Source organism: Sturnira hondurensis, unplaced genomic scaffold (assembly GCF_014824575.4).
Source record: "Sturnira hondurensis isolate 20B ecotype Veracruz unplaced genomic scaffold, ASM1482457v3 Scaffold0001120, whole genome shotgun sequence".
Lineage (NCBI taxonomy): Eukaryota > Metazoa > Chordata > Mammalia > Chiroptera > Phyllostomidae > Sturnira > Sturnira hondurensis.
In genome coordinates this window covers 2420362-2437225 of record NW_028073751.1, presented here as the reverse complement: position 1 = coordinate 2437225, position 16864 = coordinate 2420362, and positions in this window count along the sequence as shown.

The following is a 16864-nucleotide window of genomic DNA, read 5'->3' as shown; positions in this document are numbered from 1 at the left end:
TTGCCTCTCGAAGAGGCCCCTACTGGGACCAAACCTTCAACTCAGGCACATGCCCTGACCTAAGACCCAACCAGCAACCTTTTGCTTTGAGGGAAGATGCACAACCAACTGAGCCACACAGGTCAGGGCTATAGTTTCCTTTGTGAAAAGTGTTAGATAATAAGTTTAATTTTTTAAATAAATATGAAGGATTTAGATTTTTCTTTTCGCTTCCTGTGCCCATTCTGATACTTTGTGTTTTTAAAGGAATTTCTGCATTTCATTTAAGTTGTTGATTTCTTAGAATAAACTTACTCATATCTTCTTATTTTTTCTCTTACCATCTGTAGCATATAATGATGTCTCTTTTTGTATCTTTGATATTGGTTATTTGTGTTTTCTCTATTTTTTCCTTGATAAATGTTGCTAGAGACTTATCAATTTTATTAATCCTCCAAGGAACCAAATTTTACCTTGTATTTTCTCTATTTTCTATTTTATTGGTTTCTGCTCTCATTTTTATTATTTTCTCTTTATTATTTTGGATATCATTTGTTCTTTTTATTTAGCTTCTTAAAGTAGGATCTTAGATCACCAATTTTACCTTTTTTTTCTAATATAAGCACTTCTAGTAAAGCATTAAAAGCATATTGCTTTTGCTACATCCCACAATTTTATGTTTTGTTTTTATTTTCATTCAGTTTAAAATAGTCATATTCTCCCTGTGATCTATTCTTTGACCAAAGGTTGTTTCCAAATACTTTGAAATTTGTTAGTCATCAGGGAAATGCAAATTAAAACTATACATTTACTGGAATGGCTAAAATAAAAGACATTAACAACACTAACTGATAGCAAGGAAATTCAGAAACTGGAACTCTCATACATTCCAGGTGAGAGCATAAAATGGAATAGCAGTTTGGAAAACCATTTGGTAATTTCTAATAAAATTAAACATATACCTACCATGTAACCCAGCAATTCTACTCTTCTATACTTAAGAAAATTGACCACAAGAGGCAACCATACATTGATACTTCTCTCCTCACCTTCCCTTCCTCTCTAAAGATAAATAAAATATATTTTTAAAAAAGAAAATTGAAAACATGTCCATAAAATGGCTTGTACACACATGTTTATTACAGCCTTATCCATATATAGCCCCAAAGTGAAGACAATCCAAATGTTCATCCACAGAAGAATAGAATAACAAATTATGGTATGTTCATACAGTGGAATTCTACAACAAAAAGAAGGATGAACTATTGATACACTCAACAACATGGATGAGTCTCAAAACAGTTATATTAAGCAAAAGAAGAAAGACAAAAGAATATGAAGTATATGATTTCATTTATATGAAGCCAAGAAATAGACAAAACTAATTTTTGGTGTTTGAACTGGTTGCTGTTGTTGGGGATATCATTTGCCCAGAAAGGGATCAAGGAAATTTTCTGGGATAATGAAAATGATTTATATATCGTTGTGGGTAGATGTTATAAAAATATGAATATGATATATGAAAGCATACCAGAACTTTCTGTACAATTCTTGCTGTTTCCTGTGAATCTATAAATATTTTTTAAAAAGTAAAATTTAGCTCTGGCTGGTGTAGCTCCGTGGATTGAGCGCAGGCCTGCGAAGCAAAGGGTCGCTGGTTCGATTCCCAGTCAGGGCACATGCCTGGGTTGCAGGCCAGGTCCCCAGTAGGGGACACATGAGAGACAGCCACACATTGATGTTTCTCTCCCACTCTTTCTCCTTCCCTTCCCCTCTCTGTGAAAATAAATAAATAAAATGTTTTTTAAAAAAGTATAATTCAAAACAGTTTATTTATAGAAATTCTATGTAGTAATTGTCCATACAAGTAAAAAAAATTGCAGTTATTAACTTATACTCATTTTATATTTGAGAAAACTGATGTCCAAGTTAAACATTGATTGTGAAAACCATCCTGGATTCCTAACCACTATGTCATACCATATGTATCCTATGGATATTTATATTTGCAATATTTACATTAAAAAGTTTGGAGGGACACACATCATTTGCTCTGGTGGTTATTCCTGGAAAGTTAGAATTAAGGGAGGGAGCTTGAACTTTTAGCACTATAGGTTTCTGTATTGTTTGACTCCTTTACAACAAACACATTTCTTTTATAATCAGAATAAAAATATTTTTAAAATTTTCATTTGAGGGAGGAAGGTAAAGTGAGACTTTCTTAACCCACAAAAAAAGAATTATATCAAGCACATTTCACTATAGTTCCTTTATAAATTTTTTAAAACCACACGATCACGGTTCGATTCCACGTCAGGGCACATGCCTGGGTTGCAGGCCAGTTCCCAGCTGGGTTGCTAAAAGAAGCAACCATACATTCATATTTCTCTCCTCTCCTTCCCTTCCCCCCCAAAAAATAAATAAATAAAATATTTAAAAAAAATTATTACTGATTTGAAAGAGAGAGAGAAAGTGGTAAAGAGAGAGAGAGAAATGTTGATTTGTTGTACCACTCATTGATGCATTCATTGGTTAAGTCTTGTATTTGCCCTGACTGGGGATTGAACCTATGACCCTGGTGTATTGGAATGACATTCTAAACAACTGAGACATCCAGCCAGGGTTTGCAGTTGTTTGTTTGTTTGTTTTCTAGTATTTTTATTTTTAAATTACAGTTGACATACAATATTATAGTAGTTTCATTTGTACAGTTGCTCCTTTTTTTTTAACTTCAGTAATATTGTGATAGTTCTTTCACAGTAGTACATGTGGATCTCATTATTTTCATGATGCCATAGTATTCTGTAGTGTGAATTACAGTATCCTCTATCCTTTCCCAATTGATGAGTAGTTAGACTCTGTCTGATTTTTTGCTATTACATGTAATTGGATTTTAAAACTTTAAAATTTTATTTTTTATTGGTATGAAAATAATAGCTCAGGCTGGTGTGGCCCGGTGAATTGAGCACTGGCCCGCAGACTGAAAGGTCACTGGTTCGATTCCTGGTCAGGGCCATGCCTAGGTTGCTGGCCAGGTCCCCAGTTGGGGGCATGCAACAGGCAACCACTTGATGTTTATGTCACTCTCTTTCTTCCTCCTGCCCCCTCTCTCTGAAAAGAAATATGATCTTTAACAAAAAAGTTAAAATACTGTGTTCTCTTAAAAAGAGAAAACAGTACATATTCAGTATAAAACTTTCAACATTTCAGAAATGTATGGTTTAGGAAGCAAAAGTCCCTCATAATCCCTCTCATATAGCCACCAAATACAGATGTTATTCTAAGCTTATACCACATGTATCATTTATTTGTCTAGTCTCTATACACTATTGAAAATACAAATGTGTTATACATTTTGTTTGCTGCTGAAGCCATTGGATTTTAAATTCTAGGTCCTTATATCTTTCCCAGCAGTGAAGAGGCTGGGCCCTTGTAAGCTATATACTGTGAGAACCACCAACTCCTCAGAAATAAGGGCGTTGCTGTCTACACCGCTCTGCCACCTCAGCCGCCTCACTGTCCTTGGACAGACCCTGCCTTTCCCCCTGCAGGGCAACATTCCTGTCTTTCTCTCCAAAGATCCCCTACTCCTCTGGGACTTGAAGTTCTTTTCTGTTCTTTCTTTTTCAATTAATTTTTTGAGAGAGAGAGGGGAAGGGAGACACAGAAACATTGATTTGTTGTTCTACTTACTACTTACATCTGCATTCATTGGTTCATTGTATGTGCCCCGACCAGGGACCAAGTCCACCACCTCGGCGTAGTGGGACAATGCTCTAACCACCCAAGCTACCCACCCAGGGCTCCTTTTCTCTTCCTGTCTTTACAAATTCCACCCTCCTCCCACCATACACACAATAAATACAGGACTTGTCCACATCCTTTGTTATGTAAGCCACTTTTACAGATAGGTAAATTCTTTCAAGCAGCAGGGTTAATAACTAGCAGAACCACATTTTTAAATTGTTTAAACTTCCCGTTTGAATAATACCAAATAATAGTAATAGATTTGGTGAACAACTTGTATATGCACAGCCTTCCACTCAAGTGTTTCTTGTCTTCCCACTTCTTCTCCAGGATCTAGAGGGAGATTGGGGGACTATCTTTAGGTTGAACAGCCAGACTGTTTGTTTTCCAGGCTGAAAGCCCCCAAGATTTCTGCCACGTGGTGTGTGGGCTGAGCCTGCAGTAAAAGACCTGCTCCTTTGCTGAGGCACTCTCATTCCATCCACAAGGGAAAAAGGGGTTGAGGGGTCCAAGGTCCAGGTGGTTGAGGGGTCTTAAAATCCAAAGCAGAACATCATTCCCGACTTCACAGGGACTGATGTGGTAGACTTCTTTCAAGGGCAAACAGTTGGCTGGGACCAGTCTTTTCTAATAGAAAAATATCACCATCATCATCATAGCTAATATTTGACGAGTACTTCCTTCAGGCCAGGAACATTTTACATAGATTTTGTTAATCTCACAGTCCTATGAAGATGCTACATTATCCCTGTTTTACTGCTGAGAAAAACCTAGTCTTAAGAGGTCGAGTAACGTATGCAAACTTTACACTATAGATAGCAGAATAGGGCTCAAACCCACTGACTGCAAAGCCCCAGTGCTAAACCACAATGTCACTTACCACATTACCTCTCAGCACTGGTGACTTCAATAAGTGACTTCAATAAGAGGTCACTTCCAAGTGACCTCTTCCACTTGGAAGAGGCACAAGTGTGCACAAACATCTCCTTCTCCTTTGCAATTATTTCACCAGGAGGAAGTCCACATTTGCACAATGATATCTTCCCCAAGGACAGAGTAGAAGATGGTATTTCTATTTTCTACTAGGTTTTGAACCCCTCTACACTGGATTGAGACTGCAGTTCTGTGACATAAAATCTTGGAATCCCATAGAGTGGTTTTGTTTGTTTGTTTTAAAATTTTTATTTATTTTTGGAGAGAGGGGAAGGGAAGGAGAAAGGTAAGGAAACAACATGTGGTTGCCTCTCGTGCACCCCCTACTGGGGACCCGGCCCACAACCCAGGCACGTGCCCTGACTGGGAATCCAACCAGCGACCCTTTGGTTCACAGGCCGCACCAGCCAGGGCTGTTCGTTTTTAAGGGAGCTTCTGTCGTAATCAATAATTTGTGAGTATAAAGGTTTTCTTGAACTGCTCATTATTCAGCCAGTCACTTATGAATTTGTTCAGCAAGTATCCTTGGTATGCTAGACATTGGGGATTAAAAGGAGGAACAAAAGAGGCAACATCTCTGCTCTCCAGAAACGGACAGTCTATTGAGTGAGCCATTTGTGCAACCATTACAGTAAAGTGTGATCCCTCTCTGATGGCAGGACCCTGATCTAAAGGAACCTGACCTAATCGGGGTGGCTGGCAAGGAAAGTTTCCTGAAAGATGACTTTTAGGATAAAGTCAGGCTGCCCACAAACATAAGAGTCAGGTGGCAAAGCTCATATCATTTCTTGACTTAGCAGTTCCTATAAAGTGGGGCATGGATATCAGACCAGGCGTAAGCAGAATATCAGACCAAAGCAGGATATCAGACCAAAGCAGAATAAAGCATGGTAGGCAGAACACACCCCGAACTGTATATAACGAGAGAGAGTGGCTGGACAAAAAGAATGTAAAATTGAGCACTATATTCCTTTGGTAAACCACTGTTTCTGATTTTTGACCATGAAAAAAAGAGCTACTTTAAACTCACAAAGTCTGGCTTTCCACAGAACTAGATTAGCCTCTAACAAATATTGTATCTTTAATGTGCCCAAATTTTTGAGGGAAAAATAAAGATACATTATACATGGGTACAATGATTGCATGCCATGGGCATAATAATCCACATATTATGCACACAGAAACACGGGTGTAAGTTATACATGGCAAATGTGATAACCTCTAACAGCCTCTAATGGCAATTCTATCTTAAAGAGAGTGGAATGTTTGGGAACATTTTTATGTTTTACAATACAATTTACAAATAAAATGCACAGACTTTTAAATGTTCAGTTCCATGAGTTTTGACAATTCTGTATATATACATGAGGTCTGTCTGGAAAAAGTTTAGTCATTGCTAATGTAACAAGAACAGTTTGCATAACATCAATGTAACCTGGCAGCCAAGGAGAGTGGACTGAAATGGGTATACATGACCAATGACAACTTCACTGTACTCATCAGTGGGAGGCAACAGATGCTCTTGAGTGAGCATGGGTACAGTGTGGCAGTCACATTCAAAATGACTGAGCGAACAGAACAATAAATCTGCATCAAATTTGCATTAAGTTTGAACATTCCTCTGTAGAAACTATTCGGATGATTCAGAAGACTTTTGGGGATGATGGAATAAGTACAGTGGAAATAAAAGCATGGCACGAATGCTTCAAAGATGATCTAGAATCTGTTGAAAGTGATCCACATTCTGGAACATTTGCAACAAGCAGAACTCCTGAGAATGTTGAAGGCTGCAATCAACAAAGCTTGGTGACTGACAGTGTGAGAACTAGAAGCTGATTTGTGGATTCGGAAAACTACTGTGTCCGAGATATTGACACAGGATCTTGGCATGAAATGTGTCATGGCAAAATTTATTCCACATCTTCTGCTACCAAAGCAGAAGGCACATCGTACTGCAGTTGCTAAAGACTTGATTGAAACCTCTACCAATGAACCAGATTTCCTCATGAAGGTCATAACTGGAAGTGAATTGTGGGTCTACAGCTATGATCTGGAAACAAAGGCCCAGTTGTCCTAGTAGAAGACACCTGGTTTTCCACACCTGAAGAAGAAGCGGCAAAGTCACAGCAAGATCAAGACCATGTTAACTGTGTTTTTTGGTTGGGAAGGTGTATGCCCATCTCGAGTACATCCCTCCAGGCCAAACAATTAGGAGTATTACCTCGATGTCGTTTGTCCTCTGAGAGATGCCGTAGGACAGAAATGGCTGCACTTGTGGGCAACTGGTGATTGGCAGTTCGTCAGGACAACACACCCACTCATGCATCAGATCTCCTGCAGAGTTTTTTTTAATAAAACATCAAATCACTCAGGTGACTCAGCCCTCACCCACCATAGTCCAGATTTGGCAACCTGCAACTTCCGACTTTTCCCCAAACTAAAAACACCTATGTGAAAGGGAAGAGATTTCAGGCTATTGATGACATTCAGGAAAATATGGTAGGGCAGCTGATGCTGGTTGGGAGAATGATGTGAGGTCTCAAGGTGCCACCTTTGGCCCTGGCTGGTGTAGCTCAGTGGATTGAGCACGGGCCTGCAAACCACAAGATCACAGTTCAATTCCCAATCAGGGAAGATGCCTAGGTTGCAGACCAGTTCCCAGCAGGGAACACATGAGAGGCAACCATACATTGATATTCTCTCCTTCCCTTCCCCTCTAAAGATAAATAAATAAAATATTTTTTAAAAAAAGGTGCCTCCTTTGAAGGGGACCAAGGCATCACTGCCCTATGTACAATGTGTCTTATATCTTATATCTTCTTCAATAAATGTCTCTATTTTTCATATTACATGGTGGGATAACTTCTGGATTGACCTCGTATATTTTTAATATAAAATATATGTTACACATATATAAAGCTGTACACTTAAGATTTTCACAATTTATTCTAAGTTTATTCTCAATAAAAGGGTTTTTCTCTTCATGAAATTCCAATTGTGTATTGTCTGTGTATGTGTGTTAGAATGTGCATAGAAAAAGATCTAGACAGATGAAGACCAAATTTGTAATAGTTTACTTAGTTATCCCTGGGGAACTTGATGGGAAAAATGAGGAAATGTTCTTTCACATTTTGCTTTAGATACTCTTACATTGTAAGAGTATTTATATTGTAAAAGTATTTACAATTGTCAAAGTATTTACATTGTAAGATACTTACATTGTTAGAGTATTTACATTGTAAAATAATAAGCATGATTTGCTTTTGTTATGAAAAAATCAGCAAAAAAGAAATAGAAAAAATATATATACTCTAACAGGGAATTGGTTAATAAACATGTAAGGTTATGAATGTATTGTTTGCCTTCTGTGGGGTTCCCTAAATCACTCCCTTGGTTTCAAGGGCATTCTGCTGTCTTCCCTTCCTTTTCATGGGTAAAGAAGATGAAGTGAAAACATTAAAAATGCTTCAGCAAATTGTGTCCAGTCTAGATCATAGTATTGATGATTTTCCTCTAATTTACATTAAGAAAATTAAACTTTAGTTGAAGTTGATCCTATTCATGTGAGAAAGCAGACTTCATGCTGTGTCTCACGACCTTGTAACATTTCCACTGGAATTAGGATTTGGTGGCGAAGCTCCGCGTGAACGTAATCACTTTTTAAACATCTATTTTTACCGATGCCCTAGAAGCGTTCCTTGGGAAAGCTTCCTGTTCCAGAAAAATGGGAAACAGGCCGCGGGACCTGAGAGGTGGGGCTGGCTTTGAGAAGCAGCAGCTGAGGGCGGGAAGGCGGCCCCTGACGCCCCGCCCGTCCCTACCGCTCTCAGCTCCGCGGGGCTTGGCCGGCCGGGTGCCAGCTTCTCTAGCGCAGGCAGTAGGGCATCCCTCATTGGCTTTACCTTCCCCGCCTCGTCAAATGAAAAATAATTTAAATATTTTACTCTGATTATAAAAGGAATGTATTTTGTTGTGAATGAGTCAAACAATACAGAAACCTATAGTACTAAAACTTCAAGTTCCCTCCCTTAATTCTAACTTCCCTGGAATAACCGCCATAACAAATGATGGGTGTCCCTCCGAACTTTTTAATGTAATTACTATATGTATAAATATCCGTACAATACATATGGTATGACATAATGGTTAAGAATCCAGGATGACTTTGACAATCAACGCTTAACCTGGACATCAGTTTTCTCAAATATAAAATGAGCATAATAAGTAATAACTGCTATTTTAATGTTTTATATATGTGGACTCTTACTATGTAGAAGGTTCTGTGAATGTACTGTTTTAAGCCTTTTTAAAAAATATTTACATATTCACAGGAAGCAGCAAGAATTGTACAAAAAGTTCAGTGTGCCCTTCATCCAGCTTACTCCCGCGGTCGCATCGCAGGATTACAGTGCAACATCAAAACCAGGAAACGGGCGTTGGTACATGTGTGTATACAGTTTAATGGCACTTTATCACGTGAGCAGGTTCTGGTAACCATGACCACAATCAAGATGCAGAACTACTCCATCAGCACAGGAATTTCCTTCATGGTGGCTCTTCACAGTCACTTCTGCCACCCATCCAATCCAGCATCACTACCGTTGGCAACTGCTGACATATTCTGCATCTCCGTGATTTTGTCACTCTGAGAATGCTATGTAAATAAAGTCAGACAGTGCGTGGCATTTTGAGATTGTCTTTTCTCACTCTGCATAATGCCCTTGAGAGCCATGCAAGTTGTATGCGTCGACATTTGTTCTTTGCTGGCTAATATTCCACTCTGGGATGTACTTTAAAAATGTTTACATTGTGATAAAATGTACATGACAAAAATCTCCCATTTTAGTCATTTTTAAATATAGAGTTGAGTGGCATTAAGTACGTTGTTGTATGGCCATCACCACCACGCATCCACAGAAATGGTTTTATCTTACAAATCTGAAACTCAATACCCATTAAACAGTGCTCCCCATTCCCTTTGCCCCAGCCCCTGGCAACAGCCATTTCACTTCTGTCTCTATGAGTTTGACTACTCTAGATAACCCAAATAAGTGGAATCACATAGTACGTGTTCTTTTGAGACCAATGCATTTCACACAACTTAATGTCCTCAAGGTTCATCCATGTTGTAGATGATGCAGAATTCCCTACATTTTTAAGGTTGGAGAATATCTCATTAGGTATATTCATTCATCTGTCAATGGACACTAAGGTGGCTTTTACCTTTCAGCCATTGTGAATTATGCTGCTATGAACATGGATGTTCTCTAATGTATTTTTTATCAAAACTATATCATGCCACTGGTTAACAAAATAGTAGGTAAGGGGAAGCTTCTCTTTATAGATTACTCCAGGTAATATTTTAAGAAGGAATGATACAATATCAGCATTTTGCAACCTCTAGTGAATTAATTGATTGAGAAATGGAGTATTATGCTGGACACTATGTCTCTTCTGGTAGCAGTCTACCACTCCAATTTATGAAGCAGCCTTGCCATCAAATCTCTACATCTAACGATGAAGTAATAGAAAATGCAAAGGGAATAGGAAATGCAAAACTACACTTTGAATGTGCAACCAGCAAAGTCCAGATTTGGAGAAACTACATGACGAGCAACAGCTTCTTCAGCAAACAGGTTGTAGTTAAGTTCTTGTTCTCACATTAACACTCACATGTACACACACAAGCACAGATGGAGGAAACATAAACTAGAAGATACTTAAGAACCCACACCAAAGCTTGTATCAAAATGTTCATAGCAGCATTATTCATGTTAGTAAAAAAAAAAAAAAGGAGACAACTCAAATGTTTACCAACTGATGAATGGGTAAATAAAATGGGATATAGTTGTGCAATGGAATATCGTTTGGTCATAAAAAATGAAGTACTGATACATGCTACAACATGAATGAACCTTAAAAACATGCTCAGTAAAAGAAGCCAGTCACAAAGGACCACAAATGATGTGATTTTATTTTTGATGTAGTCGGACTTCCGTATAATTCAATTTTCTGTCCTTTGGTTGTGTCTTTGTTTCTCCAAACCTTTGTTGTATTCAAACTTGGTTGTGGGAGAAGGCACAGTGTTTCCACCTATGCCTCCATCTTGGCGGAAGTCCTGATTTTATTTTTATGAAATGTCCAGAATAGGCAAATTCATAGAGACATAGAGACTAACTAAATTCATCAGTTAGCTGGAGTGTCATCTTGATACCAAGTTTGGGGGTTCAATCCCAGGTCAGGGTACATATAAGAATTAATTAATAAATGCATGAATAAGTGAAACAACAAGTTGATGTCTCTCTCTCTCCCCCAGCTTTCTGCCCTCTCTCTCTCAAATCAATAAATAAAAATTAAAAATTAATAAAAATATAAAACTATGACTTCTTGGCCAAGAGGCTTTGCAGTCAATGACTCTCAAAAAAAAAAGCAGGCCCTGGCTGGTGTAGCTCAGTAGATTGAGCGCGGGCCTGCGAAACAGACAATCGCGGTTCGATTCCCAGTCAGGGCACATGCTTGGGTTGCAGGCCAGTTTCCGGCAGGAGCCAGTTCCCTGCAGGGGGTGCACGAGAAGCAACCATACATTGATGTTTCTTTCCTCTCTCCTTCCCTTCCCCTCTAAAAAGATAAATAAATAAAATATTTTTTAAAAAAAGCAGCTATAAAGGATGAGGGAATTGATGCTTAAAGGGTGATGCTTAAAGGGAAGGGGTTACTGTTAGGAGGATACAAGTGTTCTAAAATTCTGGTGATGGACGCAAAGCTGCAAATACAATAAAATCTGTTAACTTGCTCTCTTTGAGTGAATTGTATGGTATATAATAATTGTATGGTAATTGCATGGTATATATAATTGTATGGTATATATAATTGTATGGTATATATTGTATGATTATATATAATTGTATGGTATATGATTAAATCTGATAAATATTTAAGAAGTATATCAATCAACCACAATGTGTGGTCACTATTTATATTCTGATTCAAACAATTACAAATTAAATTTTTAATACAACTTAAAATTTGAACACTAACTAGAAATTTGAGGACATTTAAAGATTTATTACTATTTTTAAAGTGTATTTGGTTTTTTAAAATAGAATCTTTCTCCTTCAGATACACATACTGAAGTTTTTATAGCTGAAATTATGTTTTGGATTTGCTTTAAAATAACACAAGAAATAAGCAAGTAGAGGTACAAATAAAACAAGACTTCCCATGATAGTAATTATTGAAGCTGAGTAATGGATGTGTGAGGGCTAATTATAATCTATTCTTCCTACCTTTATATATGTTGAAAATTTCCATAATAATAAAAATACATATCAATGAACATATTTCCATGTTAATAGATGGAGACCAACTTTACCCTTTTTAAAAAAGATTTTATTTATTTATTTTTAGAGAAAGAGGAAAGGAGGGAAAAAGAGAGGGAGAGACACATCACTTTGTGCTTGTCTCTTGAGCACCCCCTACTGGGGACCTGGCCCGCAACCCAGGCATGTGTCCTGACTGGGAATCAAACCAGAAACCCTTTGGTTCACAAGGCTGGCACTCAATCCACTGAGTCACACCAGCCAGGGCTATGCTCTTTTTTTAAAATATTTTTTAAAAAGTTATTTATCTTTAGAGAGATGGGAAGGGAGGGAGAAAGACAGGGATAAGAAACATCAATGTGTGGTTGCCTCTTGCATGCCCCCAACTGGGGACCTGGCCCACAACCCAGGCATACACCCTCTCTGGGAATCAAACTGGTGACCTTTCAATTTGCAGGCCAGCACTCAGTCCACTGAGCCACACCAGCCATGGCCCAACCTTATGCTCTTTAAGAATTTCACAGCCTTACATATTTATTAACCAAACCCTGTAAGAATATATTGTATTATTTCCAAATATTCAAAATTCTAAACAATACAGCAGGAAATATCCTTGTACAAATATCTCTGCCCAATTAACTATTTCTTTTTTTTAAGATATACTTTATTTTTTTAAATATTTTATTTATTTATCTTTAGAGGGGAAGGGAAGGAGAGAGGGAGAGAAATATCAATGTATGGTTGCCTCTGCCGAGGACACACAATGTACCATGTGTCCCCTGCCGGGAACTGGCCTGCAACCCAGGCATGTGCCCTGACTGGGAATCGAACCGCAATCCTCTGGTTCACAGGCCTGTGCTCAATCCACTGAGCTACACCAGCCAGGGCCCGATTAACTATTTCTTTAGAATAAATTCCTAGAAGTGAAAGTATGGGTCAAAGGTTGTGAATGTTTTAGATTTCCATGTATATGGAGAGGTTGTTCTCTAGGAAAATCCTTGGGGCTGACTATTTTTCAAAACTTTGAACAATATACTGGTCATTCACAATCTGAGCCACACCCGCCAGGGCTCTTCCTTAGGGGGGAAAAAAAGTTTTGCAATATAACTTATATGCCATCAAATTCACTCATTTCAAGTATACATGTCAATGGTTTTTTTGTGTGCTTAGAGCTATGCAATCATCACCACAAACTAATTTTAGAATATCTTTACCATCCTATTTACAGATACTGAGTCCCACACCCCTCTGGGTAACCACGAATCTACCCCTTTCTCTACAAATTTGGATTTTCTGGACATTTCATAAAATGGAACCATACAATATTTGTTCTTTTGTGTCTGGAGTTCTTTACTGAGCGTAATGTTTTTGAAGTTTGTCAATGTTGTGGTATGTATCAGTATTTTGTTCCTTTTTTTATTCTTTTTTATTGCTAAGTAGCATTTTGTTTTGAAATGAAATTTCGTGAACTTATCAATTGATTGATAAATAACCCAAATGTTGTTTTTACTTTTTGGCTGTCACGAATGATGCTGCTATGAACATTCACAAGCAAGTCTTTGTATGGACTTGTTTTTTTTCTTTCATTTCTCCTGGGTAGGTATCCAGGCTCTCTGTTGGCTTTGAGTGTGCTTGAGAAGGAAGGTGAGAGTAAAAAGGCTGGGAACTATCCCTGAGAATATTTAACACTGGGAAATAAATAGAGTGTAGATTCTTCCTCCTTCCATCTCACTGAAATGGAGAATGATCTAATGGAGAGCGTCTCAGGTTTCTTTCATTCTTTCAATAAGTACTTCCTGAGCCCTCAACACCTGCACTGTGCCTGGCACATATTGGGTGATGGATCAAGTATTATTTGTTCAATGAATGAATAAGTGATTGATAAATGTGCTTTGTGCCTGAGTCTAGGGATACAATGAATAATACTGACCTAAGTGTGTTCATGGTCAAGTGGGACCATGATAATATAGGAAATTATAATCCTGTGGAATGAACCGTCTATCAAAGCAAAAACTAACATCACCATTGCTACTGAATGCTGACACTGCGTGTTGCCTTATTTAAATCCAACCAACCACCCTATAAAGTGGACACTATTTTTTATTTTACAGATGAGTGAACAGTTTCCAGATGAGGAAACTAGGGCTTTGTTAGGGATAGCATAGGAGGATGTGTTGCATGAAGCAGGGATGCAATCTGGATTATGAGGTTCAGGGAAGGAGTCTTGGAAGGGCAGACATCTCATTTGAAACCTGAATGACAGGTAAGAGGTAATCAAGCCAAATGAGGAAGGGCTGACTTTTCAGGCAAAGGAAAACTGCATAAAATCCTAGGAGTCAGGGGAGCAACTGTGGCCTCCCTTTCCCCCCACTAGCATCCATGCTTCAAAAAATTCTAGGGCAAGTATCTGCCCTGGCCGAGAGGCTCAGTTGGCTGGAGCATCATCCCAGGTACCAAAGGGTTGCATGTTTGATCCCCACTCAGGGCACATACCTAGGTTACAGGTTTGATTTCTGAGCAGAGTGCATATGGGAGGCAACTGATGAATGTTTCTCTCTCTCTTTCTCCCTTTATCTCTCTCTAAAATCAATAAGCATATCCTCTAGTGAGTATATATATATTCACAATATGTGAACATATGTATACACATATACACATTTATAATCACATATATACATGCACATAAACATATGGTCTGTCCAGAAGGCATCCAGCAATGTAATATGAAAAATAGAGACATTTATTGAAGAAGATACAAGATACAAGAAACATTGTACACACGACAATGACACCTCAGTTTCCTTCCAAGTAGGCACGTTGAGACCTCACACTGTTCTCCCAATTGCCATCAGCTGCTCCATTGTATTTTCCTGAATCTCATCAACAGTCTGAAATCTGAAATCTCTTTCCTTTCAAAGGTGATTTTAGTTTGGGGAAAAGCCAGAAGTTACAGGGCATCAAATCTGGTCTATGGTTGAGGGGCGGGGGTGGTGCAAGGCTGAGTCACCTAGATGATTTGCTATTTAGTTGCCAAAAAACTGTATGAGACAGGCACTTTCTCCTGATGAAGCTGCCAGTCACCAGTTGCCCACAGCTGCAGGCTTCTAAACATCTGAATAGGTTCTGTGGAGAAATGTTCAAACTTAACACAAAATTTGATGCAGATTCATTGCTCTATTTGCTCAATCATTTTGAATGCTACAGCCACACAGTACACATGTTCACTCAACAGCATCTACCTACCACCCCCACTGACTAACACAGTGAAGTCATCATTGTTCACGCATGTACATTTCAGTCCACTCTCCTTGGCTGCTGGGTTACATCAATGTCACACAAACTATTCTCATTATATTAACAATGGCTGCACTTTTCCCTGACAGACCTCATTTTATATATGTTATATACAAAATTATATATATAACTGTTACATATATGTATGTAAAATTCTTGCCTTGGTTGGTGTGGCTCAGTGGATTGAGTGCTGGCCTGTGAACCAAAGGGTCTGAAATATCTGTTCTATGCCAGCTCTTCCCCTGTTCCCCTAGAGACCTCTTTGTCACCTTGTAGACCAGAACCTGCAATCAAATTGCCCTTTGAGAGTACCAGGTCTCTCTAAATACTGTCAGGTACCTGAGGACGGGTGGCTGGGCTGAGGCCTTCCACACTCTCTGGGTGGCCAGCTGCTGACACTAACCCCAGACAGGAAGTCAAAATGTGTGCGTGTGTGTGAGGTCCCCTCTGTGAGCCCAACTCCCACCTAACCCCTGGATCTCCACCCTGAGGTTCACTTCTGGGGGTCATGTAAATGGCTCCTGCAAAGGGGCATTTTGGCCCTTAAAACCTTAGGAAAAGGTGTATCAGTTGGGAATGAAGAGAGATATACCCTTTCATTCAGCAAATACTCATTGAGCAGCTAGTTTGCGCTGGCCTGCATGCTAGCTCCAAGACGTAAACTAGATAAAGTTGAAGCCCTCATAGAACTCACATGCTAATAGAGCAGGATTCTGGTTCCTATGACTGTGTGACTAATTGCCCCCAAATTTGGTGGTATCAAACAACAATTTATTATGCTCATGGGTTCCATGGGTCAGAAATTTGGACAGGGCATTGTTACATGCAGAGCTATACTTTTTAAAAAGATTTTATTTATTTATCTTTAGAGGGGAAGGGAAGGAGAGAAGGAGAGAAATATCAATGTATGGTTGCCTCTCATGAATCCCCTGCTGGGAACCGGCCTGCAACCCAGACATGTGCCCTGACTGGGAATCGAACCACGATCGTGTGGTTCGAAGGCCCGCGCTCAATCCACTGAGCTACACCAGCCAGGGCTATACTTTTCTTTTTAAGAACTATAGAGTGTTTCATAAGAAGGATTGCATCATAATTTATTTAACTGACCTCCACTGAAGGATATTTAATTTGAGGTTAATTTTAGCACACCTGTAGGATAAATTTCTAGATTATTGCTAGGTGAAAGGATATGCAAATTTAAGTTATCAGTACGTATTACCAGACCGCTTCTTAAGGAGATTGCAAGACTTACACCCTCCCCCAACAGCGTGAGACTCTGCTTCCCACAGCCAAAGACATTTCTGATTACAGATGAAGTCTGTCAGGATGGGCGGGGTGGAACAAAATGGCGGCTGAACTACAACCCGGAAAAGACGGCTGACGTCAAACCAGGGAGCCGAAGCGTCTGGCTTTGCCAAAACAGATATCCGCATAGCAACCTGAGAGCGAGGAGAACCACCAATGATATGTTGCCGCTTTGTTCAAAGGGGACCAATCCCCAGCTCCCACGGAGAGAGCCGACAAAAATAAAACCCCGCCACACTCCCTGTTTGCACACGGCTTCTTCGGCTCCCACTTTGTGGACCAGAGGA